Here is an 11,186-nt window from a genome sequence, read left to right on the forward strand (position 1 = left end):
GTAGTGGGTTTGAATGAGTGCTTCACCAGCGCCAAAAGGTAGTGAGGTTAAATTGGGGAAATCAAAACACTGTCCAGAGGTTATCACCATTGCTACTGGTACTGGGTCTTAGATCACCTTCTTGCTTTCCTTCTCAGCCCAGCCAAGTAACTTTTAACACCCGCCTGGAATACATTAGGTGGAGTCTGAAAGATAAACAGGCAATGAGAAAAATTTCCAAAAATAGACCCCCTGGCCCTTGGCCCAGGGTACTTTCATGTTTGAGCTTCTGCTCCTGCAGCCCTTTCCTGACAATAGGGATCTATCTGTGGCAGTTTCGGGGGCCAATGAAGAGAGGTGGGTACCGGGAAACATTTTTGAAAGAGCTTTGTGTTTCCAAAATGTCTACAAGTTGAATGGTTGGGACACTGGCCCACCCTCCTCCAAACATGGCTGGGGACATTTCCTGGGGGATGGAGGCGGGACACACAGACCTGAGCCCTATAATCCTTTGGCTAAGAGTTGAGGGTTTTGCTGGAATGTCAAGGTAGTGCTTAAATGCTTGAATGCCCTCTGGGATTGCCAACTTGTCAGCAAAATTTGTTTTAGTTATTTCTAACTGGCTGTGTATATTTATATAAGAAGATTTATTTTGTTTTTCTTTTAAACCCAATGATTTCATCCTCTGTGGCTGATGGTCTCTTCCATGGGCTCCTGTCTGCTCACAGAACTTGGTTCACCATACTATCCTTCCACATAAACTGCTTATGAATTGGTCTCTTCTTATCTCCCCAACCTCTTATCTCAGTCCAAGTTCCACCCTAAACTCCTTGCACTTCTTGGAACTTTTGCTTCACAGAATGTGATAAGCTGGTTGCTCTGTGTTTTACCCCTGAGGATGTTCACATGCGCTCTATCTTCTGCCTGCAACCTTTACCCCACCTCTTTCTCCAACCTGTGAGCCCCACGCACAATCACACCATTTGTGCCTAATTTGTGTGTTCAGTCTTCACATCCACGGACAGGCTATCACTCCTCCAGGAAGTCTTCTTTGAGTCTCCTGCTGGGTTGGACTTCCCTCTTGTGTAGTTCCTGTATCACATCAATCTTGCTCCTGAAAAGGTTATTAAGAGATAGGAAAAGCTTCCAGGAACCCAGTGAGGAAAGAAGTCAGGGAATCCCTGCTTCAAACACAGCATTGCTGAATAGAATATCAACAATTGAAAGCAAAAAAAAAAAAAAAAAGAAAGAAAAGAAAAAAAAAACCAAAAAATGGTGTGGTGGAGGGGGATCTCTAGGTGTGAGGGAACACAAAGGCATGATATGAATATAAGTCCAAATGGTTAAGGCTGGGATGAGTCCCTACTCAGTGATTGGGAATTAGGATCCATCCAAGCCTTAAATTAGAAAGATAGGGATCTAGATTTGAGCCTTCTGCCCAAAGCTGGGGCTTTGGGAAGCTGGCTTTTAGTAGTAGTGGAATGGAAAAAAAAAAAAAAATCTTCCTTCTATTGGTCTAGGTTCAGCAAGGAAGTTTGTGGTTTATCTGGGGCCTGACTTAATTAAAGAATGTCTGCTATAAAAATCAGAACCCCTAGTGGGCCTGCACCACGGGTAGGTCTGAAGTCCCAATTTATATTCCTCATGTGGTGAGGGAATCTGGAAGTCAGGGAAGCAGAGGAAAGCTGCTTCCAAATGGAGAATCCTCCTGGCCTGTCAGAGGGAAATGTAAAACTTGTTTGTTTATTTATTTATTTTTTTCCCCCCGAAAGAAATAACTCCCATTGAAGACAAGCTTATCCTGAGAAATGATAAACCAAACTAGGAAATGAATCACACCAGGGAGTAGATACATATACGTAATGAACAGGAGAATTAGCCCCTTAAGAGCTTGAGATAATAGAGCAATTTGAAAAAGTCTATAAAATAGTAATGGTCAAGATGCAAAGATAAGATGATAGAATATAGTACTATGAAAAAAAGAAAAATAAAGTAGAAATATAATATGTAGAAATTAAAAATTTAGTCATTTACATTTAAAAAATTTTAGTGGTTGAGATTCTTATCATATAGTAATAAGGTGTAAGTCAAAACATTCAAAAACTCATTAAAAGGGGAAAGGAAGAAAAGTAATAATTTCATTTTATGAGTTCTGTGTCAAATCTGAAATAATTTGTAAAATATTGGCAAAGAGAACCACAGCAACACATGAAAAGAATATGACGACAACATGAATAAATCACAAGGGAAAAATTGAAAGAACATCACCACAGATGCTGAAAATCATTAGATACAATTCAGCATCCAGATACAAAAGCTTCTGTAACATGATGTGTACAAAGGGTGAAGTTCAGCCCCCAAATTTATATCATACTTACTGCAGAATACTAGAAACCTTCATGTTAAAGTCCGGGAAAAATAAGAATATCCTCTTTTTAAAAAACTCCTCATTAATTTATTTTTTAAAAAACTTCTCATTAATTAGGAATATTTTTGGCTGCAAGTAACAGAATGCACAACTGTAACTTTATAAATGGCTAAGATTATAGGCTTAAACACAGAAGGGCTTATTTTTCTCAAATATAAAGCATGTGTACAGGTGGCTGTTTCTGTTCAATGTCATGATTTTTTTCAGGGCTGGTCAAATATTACGTGCATCTACTGTTTTCATAGTTATTGCAAAATTGCCTTTCAATTTTAATCCCTTGTCAATAAAGTATGAGATTGCCTGTTTCCCCACATCCTTGCCTGTCTTGGGTCTTTACTAATTAGTTTGCTTCTTTTTTGGGTGGGAAAAAAAAAAGATGTCTTGATTTGCATTTCTTTAATTATGAATGAGGCAGGACAGAACATTATCATTGGACATGTCTATGTCTTTATTTGTGAACAACTAGTCACAGGTTTGCCTGTTTGTGTTGGTGTGTGTGTGTAAGAAAATGGAATTGTTTTCGTGAGCAGAGGGTCAGCATTACATGAAGTTTCAAATTTCACTGTGGAAGGTGGCAAGCCCTGGACCCACTGCAGGATAGCTTCAGACATTCCACAGTCAGGAACACAGGGGGAAAATTTTTTACATTGAATACATGGGGATTTCCCGTTCTCCCCCATCTGTGGTTATCCCAGAATATGGAACAGAATGCATGACGATGGGAGGGACAGGAAGCCATGGCTAGTTATCAGGAGTCTGATGGAGGGAGACAAGGGCACTTTTCCTTGCTTTGGTCAATCTCTCACCACCCTGAATTCAACTTTGTCTGGAATTTGAAGAGATAACAGCGCTAGTTTACAGGATGTTTCTCTGGAAGAGGCTGCTTTGTTGAGACCTCAAAGGTGTCAGTTGAACAAGACGGGTGATTTATGTTTGGCTGTTTCTTTCCTCAAGGTCAGTGCTGGCAACACTGCTCCCTTGGGAATGCTGGAGCCTATCGGGCTGACTTACTGATGAAGATGAAGCCAGAAAAGTTAGGTCATACACTCAGGGTTACATCGTTGGTTAGTGGCAGAATAATAATTGATGCTTAAATTATGTGCTAGGTATTATGCTAAGCATTTTGCACATAATAATTAATTTAACTCCTATAATAACCATACACAGTAGGTGTCATTAGATTCCCATTTAACAGATGAAGAAACTGAGGCCCAGAGAAGCTAAATAATTTGTCCAAGGTCACACAGCTAATAAATGGGAGAGCCAGGATTATTATTATTATTTTTTTTTATGGTACTGGGGGTTGAACTCAGGGGCACCTACTATTGAGCTACATCTCCAGGTCTTTCTATTTTAAGGCAGGATCTTGCTAAGTTGCAGAGGCTGGCCTCAAACTTGTGATTCTTTTGCCTTAGCCTCCCAAGTAGCTGGAATTACAGGCATGAACCATCTTGCCCAGCTCCAAAAGCCAGGATTTGAATCAGGCATGGGCTCCAGAATTTTGCTATACTGTGTCTTTTTCCTTTACATGTCAGTGCATTAAAATTGAAAGATTCCTTCAGAACAATCCTTATGTACACTACGTGTGACACAATCTATTATGTTCATTTATTTTATTATTTTTTTTGTAGTATTGGATATTGAACCTGGGGTTTCATACAAGCTGGGCAAGAACTCTACCACTGAACTATGCCCCCAGTCCTCTTCTTTTTTCTCTGTTTTATCTTTTGTGTGTGTGTGTGTGTGAAAGAAATGCAGGCCACAGCTCATTAATAAATCAAGATTCACATTTTTTAAAAAAATCCTTCTTTAAAGGACTCTTGTAGCTCACATCTCCATTATGATGGCTGTTCGTTCCTGTTTTCTGCATGCCAATGTTCCATCTATATGCAATGCTTGGAGTGGGAAAGAACTGACAGATAATTTCTCTCAAGCTTATTTCTGGTCCTTAGGCATTCTTTGCTCTCCCTGTAGATAATGTCTAAAGACAGTACACAGAGCTTTAAAACAAATCACAGTGTTATAACTTTAGGAAGACCTTCTTCCCTTGTTTATTCATCCAACAAATATTTCAGCACCTACTCTATGCCAGGCATTGTGCTAAATCAGGAAGTGGCAAACTATGGCTGGTAGACCCAAGCCAAGGGCCACCTGTTTCTGTAAATAAAGTTTTATTGACTCATTCATTTATGTGTTGTCTATGGCTGCAGAAGTGAATGAATGAATATAGCCACTCATTTATCAACCAACTTTTTCCCCTTCATTCACCAAATTTTATTGAGTATCTACCATGTGTGCAGCCCTATGGACAAGACAAAAAAATAGTTCTTCAGTACTTTCTTAGAATGGGCAGAGAAAAGAGATGAATGCATCTCACTGTAATCCTTAATACTTCTCTTTGGGGCCCTGGTTTGTACTTGGACATAATTTGTTTAATTACCTTAAGAATCTTAAATGTTTGTGTTCCAATTGCTTTCAACTTACCTAAGTCACTCCTCACTCCCAAGAATAATTGCTGTGTGCCTGAGCATATATGCATATAACGTTCCTAGTCGTTATTCATGGAACTTTCTATTTTGAGTGTCTCCTTTGTATGAATCCACATCACAGATACTTAAACAACAACAACAACAACAACAAACTGGTCCTCCCAATCTGGGGGAGGGGTAGGACACAAGTCAGCACACAAGTACAATACCGCATGTGAACAGAATGATGCTCTGGTTTACTAGCAGCTTGGAGGAAGGGTGCCCAACTAGGAAGACTTCTTGGAGGAGGCCACATAGAATTGACTGTTTCTTTTTTTTCTCCTTTTTTTGGTACCGGGGATTGAACCCAGGGGTGTTTTACCATGGAGATACATCTCCAGCCTTTTTACTTTTGTTTTGTTTTGTTTTGTTTTGTGTTAAGGTCTTGCTAAATTGCTTAGAGTCTTGCTAAATTTTCTGAGACTGGCTCTGAACTTGTGATCCTCCTGCCTCTACTCCCAAGTTGCTGGGATTGCATGAACCATGGCATTTCACCTAAACTGACTCTTGAAGGAGCTAATTAGACAATGAAGGGGACACGGCATTGAACACATGGGAAGTCTAGAGGTGTTTAAAAATAGAATTTTTTTTTTTTTAGGGATAGTAGAAATAAGGGCATTGACTCATCATCAAAGATATTTGTGCTTTGATGTTTAAAAATGTTTATTCACTTATTTATCTGTGGTGGGAATAAGCAGTGGTAGCCTGTCAGTCTTTTGAACCCTCTGGTCAGCTCATCGGTTTGTGCAAGTTCTCACCAGTCCTAGGAGGACACGGACCTGCAGCCTTGATCTCTTGGGCAAGACGCATGGACTGGATGAGCTGGTCTGAGCATTGTGTCAAAAGGTGCTCTGATGGAAGAAGAGCAGCTACTGGTGCGCCAAGAACATTCCAAGCAGGTACGATTACTGGGCGGTTATGACACTCATGACTCCTCCAGGCAGAAATGATCACCTGCTGGCTGCTCCTGCACCGCCCGCCCCTGCCTGGCGCCTGACCTTCCAGTCTTCCTAATAAATCTGCCTGAGCTTACTTGCCTCTTCAGGTATCGAGAGGGGAGTTTGTCTGGAGACCCTTTGGGGATCAATGTCAAATGCTCAACAAACGTTCTGTTAACTTAGGTCTGTAGCAGGCTGGAAAAGGAGAAGATTAAAGGAATAAAATATGCCCGCATGGTTTTGGAGAGCACTAACCAGCTGGCAGGCTGCTTTGTCATCTAAGGTGACCATAGGGTCGGCTGATAAATGAAAACAATTTTCTGTAACACGTGGGCTTTTAATCTTCCCAGTAGCCTGGAGGAGAAACGTTAGACATGATGACTGGAGCAGTTTTTACTGTGTCATATGGGGACCCAGTGATTTTTTTAGAGTGATACAAAGTATCTAGCAGAACCCAAGAGAGCAGATATTAGTGGGCCTCCCCAGGATCTGAAGAGGCATCAGCAACAAAGAAGAAAACCCTCTCTGATCTGTCTTCCTCTTTTGGGTCCGCTCCTCATTGATCTGCTTTATTCTTCCCTCCATGCAGCCTGCCATCTCTCCCTCTCTTGGGCTTCACATGCTCAGTTTCAGGCCCCAGCAATGATTGACTTACAACTGTTGGTCCTAGTTATAAATTCCCAGGGAAAAAAAAATACTAGAATTGGCCTCGTGGGTCCAGGTCTCTAACACTGCCCTCGGGAGGCAGGTAAGGCCACTTGGAGTATGTGGCTCCTGAGAGGCACATACTTGTCTATGGGAATTACTAGTCTCAGAAGAGACTGTGGATTGTGCGGAGTTCTCCCAAATAGCTTCCAGGATCTTTGTGATCCATTAGACGTAGGTTCTTTGAGGGCACGCTTGTTTTGCATTGCAGGCTGGGAATCTGCTTGGAGGGTACAAATGGGTATTTCTGCTTTTCTAGAGGTTTACTTTATATTCTCACTGGGTGTTGAAGAGATGAGCACTCTGTACATAATGCTGCTCTCACTCCTGTATTACAGCGCACAGCTTGGATGTCCTAGGAGGGTGCTGATAAGAGGCTATTATATCCAGGTTTAAACAAGGGCTTTGAAGAGGTATTACAGCTCATGATCATATATTTGCGTTATCTGGCAGAACAAATGGCTGTAGCCTTGGTGGTCTGTGGTCCTTGCATTTCCAGACACTTCTCTGCTATTCTTCCAAGGCACTCTACTATCCACCTGTCCTCTTATCAATGATAGACTCTACAGCTCCTTGGTAGGGACCTCACCCTCCCTCTAGCAGGATTTTTGCAGTCTTGACTTGATATCTGCCCAGTTCTATTTCCTGTATTTGAGATACCTTCTATTTTCTTCCATGTCTCTAATGCATATTAAGTTCAAGTTCAAGGTCTACCAATGACCTTTCCCTAAGATGCCATCCTTCACTTCCATGTTTTAGAACTCATTCAATAGTCATTCACCCAATAGTTGTTTACTGAGAGCAGTGTTGGCCAGTTATATTAGTTTGCTAGGGCTGCTATTACAAACTACCATGTGGCTTAAAAAACAGAAATTTATTTCCTTGCTGCACTGGAGGCTTAAACTCTAAGATCAAGGTGTCTGCAAGTTTGATTTCTCTGGAGGTCTTTCCCAGGCTTGCAGACAGCCTCCTCATCATCTCTCTGCGTGCACACATTCCTGGTGTTTCTTTGTGTGTCTACGTTTTTCTTCTTATAAGGACACCAGTCATATTGGATTAGGGTCCACCCTCTCGGCCTTATTCTAACTTAATCACCTCTTTAAAAGCTCTATCTCCAAATACAGTCACCTTCTGAGATATGAGGTTAGAGCTTCAACATATGAATGGGGAGGGGCACACAATTCTGCCCATAAGCCCAACACCAGTGGATCATGGCTGGACTAGCCACGTGCCATTCTTGTTGTCTTGATTGACAACCTGGTGGGGAAAGACATAACAAAAACCATATTTATGACTAGATGGTTCATTGCCATTGGGGATGGTCCAAGAAGTAGAATACGCAGTATGTGGAAAGGTCACAGAGCGTTGAGGGCAGGCCAGGAAATACCTGAGGAAAAATGAGTGAGGTCATCTAGGTGAAGAGGGAGGATTCAGTATGTTAGACAGACAGACAACATTTATGAATTCCAGTCAGCAAGGAAGAACATGACATATCCAAAGAATTAATGTTAAAGTGTCAGATCACACAGGAACTTACATCCTGACATCCTTATCTCAATGCTCCCTGCACCCTGACTTTGACTGTGTTAAAGCATCTTTGGTGAGGATGGGTGGGACGCATGCTTGCTTCCCTATAGGCTCATTTGGTCAGAGGTCCTGTCTTCAACTCCTTTTGTATTTTTTCTTCACAGTATACAGCATAGACCTGGGCATATAGTAGGTAGCCAACAAATAAATTAAGTGGGTATAATGAGAAATGAGACTAATAGAAGCCCTCCTACTTGTCTAGATTAGGGGCTGACAAAATCCTAGTGGGGGTTTCTCCTGGAGGCACTGAGAGGTGAGGAGTATCGGTGTTATGATGCCACCTAGTGCTTCTTTTGATTACAACCACACAGGGAGCAGGGTGGTGACTCGTCTTTCATAGTCTGGAAAATCGGAAATCCAACATCTGTCTTGTTTATTAGTATAAATGGATTTGTCCACCTGCTCCTCCTTTCACCCATTTTCCATCTAATTTGATGTCTATGTGGATCTCACTCCTATGAGATGAACATGTCACGCGTCTTTTCACCTCTTTGTATTGGAATCTTTCTGTCCCCATATCATAAAGAATGCCTTCAGGTATCAATCAGCGTCTAGAGTCCCTGAGTTCCCATAGTGCTTTCTCTTGGCATGACATGCACTAAAAGATGCCTCATATTGTGTTAGGACTAATTGTCAATGCTCCTTTCTGTATTCCCTCAGTGTCAAATTGTGAATGCAAAGGTCAGAGACTCTGCCTTAGTCAGCTGGTGGTTCCTATGATCAGTTTGGTGCCTGTCATGTAGTGGGTTCCTTAAAAACATGTTTGCTGTTTCACATTGCTGTCACCTTGGCAGGCCACCTGAAAGGATCCTTTAGGAGAGTCCTAGGAAACAAGGAGACACACAGCCCCACATTTGACACCAGTGCAAGATATGAGCCATGTACATTGTGACAGCCACATTATACCCTGTTTGCCTACCAGGGATATAGTATCAGGTCATGAATGAGATGTCATTGTACAGATGTCAATTTTCCCTGAATTAAACAATTCAATGCAAATTCAATTAAAATTTGTCATTAGGAACTTCACAAACTTACTCAATTATTATGAGAGGATAAAGGTTGATGAAGAGCCAAAGCAATTTAACATAGAAATAAGAATGGGGGTGGTGGTGCTTGTCTTGACTCTGACACCATAGTAATAAAATGTGAGGAATGGGTGGCATTCATGTTTTATGGTGCTGGCACAGAAACCAACCAGGAACTCAGAACATACTCTTGTTTATTTGGAAACTTTCCCAAACCGCATGGGAAACAATAGGTTGTTTGGTATTGGATGTTGGAAAATTTGCTCACTCCATGGAGAAAAATACAAGTGGACCCCTATTTCATGCCAAATACAAAGGTGAACTGCAGATGGACTGAGAATTGAGTATGAAAAGGTAAAATGATGCAGTTTATAGAATAAAATGATGAAGAATATCTTTATGACCCTGGAGTTGAGAAGGACAAAATCACACTGAAAAATCACCTAAAAAGCAAAAATAAATGAATAATTAGGACAAAGGTCTACAGGATCAAAATTAAGGATTACTGTCCTATAAAAATAGAAAGGTGCTGGCATGGTGGTGCACACTGGTAATCCCAGAGACTCGGGAGGTTGAAGCAGGAGGATCACAAGTGTGAGTCCAGGCTGGGTAACTTGGGGCAACCTGTTTCTAAGCAAAATAAATAAAATAAAATAAAATAAAAGATCTGGGGATATAGTTCAGTGGTAGAATGCTCCTGAGTTCAAATCCTAGTCCAAAAAAAAAAAAAGGACTGATAGAAAAGTAGGGCCATGAATAGGCAGTTCATTGAAGAAAACCTCAGTGGCCTATGAATATAGGAAGAAATGTTCAATTTCACTGGTAGATAAAGTGAAAATGAAAGCAAAACGGACTGACATTCTTTCCATTATAGTGACAAAAACTAGAAATTGGCTTATTAGATGAGTTTGCAAAGCACTTGTTAGTGTCTGATACTTAGTAAACACTTTATTAGTGTCTATGAATAAATAAACTAGCACATACTGGCAAGGAGGGGAGTGTGGGTCAGAAACCCTTGTATGACACACGGGCATAGAATGTAGGGCAGTGATTCTGGTACTTGATTTAACAGTACTTGGTGCAGCTAAGTAATCAGGGCTTCCATTAGGCTAGTAGGCATCTTTGTGCAGCTGGAAAAAAGTGTCCACCTCTGAGCAGATGGATTTCAAAAGGTGCCCTCTCTAGATAGTCACAGCCTGCCATGTTTATGGATTGGGTGGAGAATGGAGAACAGAGTCTCTCTCTCTCTCTCTCTCTCTCTCTCTGTGTGTGTGTGTGTGTGTGTGTGTGTGTGTGTGTAACAGAAGTGGGATGGGCAGGACACATATTCCTCCAGTGGGACATGACTTGGATGAGAGTAGAGGTTGTATTTTAAAAAAAATATTTTAGTATTTTTGCAATCCATTGACACCTTGGCTGGATCTCTTCATACAGGACACATCTGCCTATTCAAGAGTGATGGCCCCCTGCATCCCCTGTGACTTCCAAATCCTTCTCCTAGGCATGTATTTCAGAGAAATTTGTTTACATGGGTCTATTAAATGGACCACAGACAAAATGTATATGGTTACATTGTTTGTGGTATTGGAGAGTTGGAGGCAGTTTGGCTAACATTTGGGGAATGGAAGTAAAATGTGGTAGATGCCAGATCTGAAATGCTGTGAAGCAATCAGAAGCGATGAACTGGGATTACCATACCAACCGCAACGAAGATAGACCCTTAGAAAGGATGTTGGGGGAAAAAAGAAGAAAAATGTTGACTGAAAAAAGTAGAATATAAAATGATCTCCCTGGGCACAGTGGTGCACACCTGTAATCCCAACAACAAGGGAAGCTAAGGCAGGAGGATTGCAAGTGTGAAGACAGCTTCAGCAATTTAGCCAGACCCTATCTCAAAATAAAAAATAAAAGAATAAAAGTGGCTGGGGGGGAGAGAGAGAGGGAGAGAGAGAGAGAGAGAGAGAGAGAGAGAGAGAGAGAGAGAGAGAGAGAG

This window comes from Marmota marmota, unplaced genomic scaffold (genome assembly GCF_001458135.2).
Source record: "Marmota marmota marmota unplaced genomic scaffold, marMar, whole genome shotgun sequence".
Classification (NCBI taxonomy): domain Eukaryota; kingdom Metazoa; phylum Chordata; class Mammalia; order Rodentia; family Sciuridae; genus Marmota; species Marmota marmota.